We start from the raw sequence: 3852 nt of genomic DNA on the forward strand, positions 1-3852 counted from the left end.
TATATTACCCAGGCAGGTCTCGAACTCCTGGGCTCAAGCTATCCTCCTGCCTCTGCCTCCCTGAGAGCTGGGATTACAGGCGTGAGCCACCGCGCCCGGCACTTAGACGTTTATTAAACAAAGAACAGCATTCTGTATTTTCCGATAAAAATATTGGATGCGAGTTAACACCGTCAAATGCTGAAGACCTGCCGTGAGTGTATTGATGAGGGAACCGGAAATTCGATGTTTTGTTATAAGGCAGAAAACCATGATGTACTAAAACTAGTCCATCAACCCTTCTGTGGATCAAATTTTTTAAAAAGATTTTTAATTTACATTTTTATTGACAAATAATACTTGTACATATTTTTGGGGTACATACCAATGTTTGAGTAAACATAATGTACAGTGATCCGATCATGGTAATTAGCAAATCCGTCAGGCATCTCAATCAGGCATCATTTCTTTGTGTTGGGAACATTTAATATCCTCCTAGATTTGGAACTGTATATTATTGTTAACTATAGTTATTCTACAGGGCTATAGAACACCAGAAGGTACTCCTCCTGTCTAGCTGTAATTTTGTATCCTTTAAGAAATCTCGGCCGGGCAGGGTGGCTCACGCCTGTAATCCCAGCACTTTGGGAGGCTCAGGCAGGTGGATCATGAGATCAAGAGTTCGAGACCAGCTTGACCAACATGGTGAAACCTTGTCTCTACTAAAAATACGAAAATTAGCTGGGAATAGTGGCACACACCTGTAATCCCAGCTGCTCAGGCGGCTGAGGCAGGAGGATTGCTTGAACCTGGGAGGCGGAGGTTGCAGTGAGCCGAGATCGCTCCATTGCACTCCAACCTGGTCGACAGAACGAGACTCCGTCTCAAAAAAAAAAAAAAAAAACCTCTCTCTATCTCCTCATCCCCCCACCCTTGCCAGCCGCTAGTATCCTCTGTTCTACTTTTTATTTCTGTAAGAGCTACTTTTAGCTCCCATGTGAGTGAGAACCTGTGATATTTGCCTTTCCAGTTCTGCTTATTTCACGTAACATAATGTCCTCCAGTTTCATCCATGTTGATGAGAATGACAGGATTTCATTCTTTATTAATGGCTGAATGGTATTCCATGGCATATATATGCTGCCATATTTTCTTTATCCATTCATCTGTTGCAAATTTATTGTATTATTTTTGTTGAGACAGGGTCTCATTCTGTTGTCAAGGCTGGAGTGCAATGGCACGATCACAGCTCACTGCAGCCTCGACCTCCTAGGCTCAAGCCGTCCTCCCATCTCAACCTCCAAAGTAGCTGGGACTACAGATGCACCCCCACCATGCCTAACTAATTTTTACATTTTTCTGTAGAGACAGGATCTTGCTATGTTGCCCAGGTTGGTCTCAAACTCCTGGGCTTGAGTGATCCTTCTGCCTCGGCCTCCCAAAGTGTTGGGATTACAGGCTCTCAAGAGCCACCATGTCTGGCCTTGCAAATTTATTTTACTAGGCAAGCTGCCTTTGAGAAGTCCATGAAAGAGACCATTTTCTACACATGTAAAGCTACAATTCAGTTTTTAAAATTCTGATAAAAACCACAACATGAGATCTACCCTGTTAAATTTTTACATGTCTAATCCACACTGTTCACCATGAGCTCTGTTGTCCAGCAGATCTCCAGAAACTCTTACTTTGCATGACTGAAACTTTACACCCATTAAACAGCAAGTCCCCATTGTCCCCTCTTCTCAGTCCCTGGGAGCCACCATCAACCACCCCCTACTCCAAAAATCAGAGAAGACACAGGCCTGCACACCTGGGTCTTAACTTTCATCTGAAACATTTTTAGTTCTCAAGGACATCATGGAGAATAGATTCATGCTTTCGTATCTAGTTACAAATGTCTGGCTTTGAGCCGGCTGCAAACTCAGCTTTTAAAATCCCCTTGGGGGCAATGTCTCGGAAACCCACTGGCTGAAAAACAATTCATAATGAATCAGGAATTGTGCGGAGGCCGTTTTAAAATGAGTGCCTTGGAAAAATGAAAAAAAAAAAAATCTACAAAAGGCAAAGTTTAAAAAATGATGTCATTCCAGTAAGTGGGGAATGAAGAAAGATAATTTGGTCTACAGAATTCAGAGTTCTTGCCGTTATTTTACACTGGGCTTGTTTTTAATTGAACTGATGAATAATGACCAGAATGCCTGAACATCTAGAGCTGGAAGAAGCTGGCCCTGGAGAAGGTACATCGTTCATTATTTGTGAAAGTCAGCTACAGTAGTCAGTACAGGATACAGTAGAAGTATCCATTTCATTGTGGACAGATGTTTAGATGCCTTTTCTTTTGTCTTGGGTTTTTTCTTTTTCCCATCCAACCCCACTCTACCTTTTTTCTAAGAAAAGTATCTGGTAACAATCCAACACGGGAAACTTCTGCTTCTTTCAAGAATATAATCTTTAAAATAGTGAGTGCTTAACAAGAGATTCTCCAAGCTAGTATTTTTCATACCTTTACCGTGGCCACAATGAGAAATATATTGTGCATATTTTACAGAACCACCCGGACTCACATACGTGCAAACGCACACACGCCCCTAAAACTAAAGTTGAACAAGACAATCCAAACTTTACAATATTAATAGTGTAGAAACAGGGTTATCAAATATGAATTTGTTAATCATGGTTACATAGAGCACTGTTTTATTTCAAATTATTTTTAATACGAGTAGAGACCTGCAAAACTGAATCCATAGCCCTTTCTTGGGTCTTGCTTAGTGTTTGAAAAGCACTTTTCTATTAAAAAAAGTGACTGCTCTGCACTCCGTATCTCTTTGCTTTTCCACATTAAAACGGGACTCAATATTGGTGATTTCACAAGGGAGCAAATGCCAACTAGACTTGAGAGAAAACTTGTTGCTTGCTTTCTCATGACATCTGTGAATTAAAAACTCAAAACCATTTTATTTCCATTGTTTAATATGGCACACAGCAGCTTTCTGGCTAAGGTGTGCATTTTGCAGTACATTTATTAGAATAATAGTATTCTGGCATTACGTGAGTATGATTTTCTTTTCTCCAGCCCCTGTTTCTAGACTTTGTAAATTTGTACATTGACAACTAGTTGGTCCAGCTTCTTGGGTTTTTTTTTTTTAAAAAAAAAAAAAACGACTGCTGGGCCCAAAGTGCCGTTGATATTACAGGTTGCCATTACTTTTTATGAGCTAGTTTGCAATGCCAGTTGGATGGATTCTCTTTTCCTAACGGCAGTGGAATATCTGTGTCAGCTTCTGGCGGCCGATGACTCTGTAAGCAGTCCATTTGAGAGACTGCCAACTCTCATGGAAGATCTGGGTGGACGTTGCAGTTGTGGATAGGTTTGTGTGTTCTCTTTTCCAAGGAGAAAGAAATGGTGGTGGAATTGCATGTGTCTAACTCTTAACTATTTCTTATCAGAGTTTTAGTTCTTGTGGGCTTATGAATTCATCTTGTCTCAGTAACAAAGTGTCAACAAAATGTACTGAAAAGGGTTTTCTTTTTAAAATGATAAGAGAAACTATTCCAGCGAACAGTTTGCAAACTAGAGAGATACAGTTCTGGAGAACAAAGAGAGGATTTTTTCTTTCTCTCTTTCTTTTTTTTTTTTTTTTAATAGAGTTCCTGCCCAAGGTTCCCACTGGTCTGCTAGGCAACTGAGGAATGCAAACTTGTTTAGTTCTGATTGGTTGATGCTTGTTGGGTTCTGACTGGTTGACACTTGGGATCTCATGGGTTGATGTTTGTTGAATTCTCATGGGTTGACATTTGTTGGGTTCTGACCGGTTGACACTTGGGATCTCATGGTTTTATGTTTGTTGAGTTCTCATGGGTTGACATTTGTTG

This window comes from Mandrillus leucophaeus, unplaced genomic scaffold, assembly GCF_000951045.1.
Source record: "Mandrillus leucophaeus isolate KB7577 unplaced genomic scaffold, Mleu.le_1.0 Scaffold127, whole genome shotgun sequence".
Lineage (NCBI taxonomy): Eukaryota > Metazoa > Chordata > Mammalia > Primates > Cercopithecidae > Mandrillus > Mandrillus leucophaeus.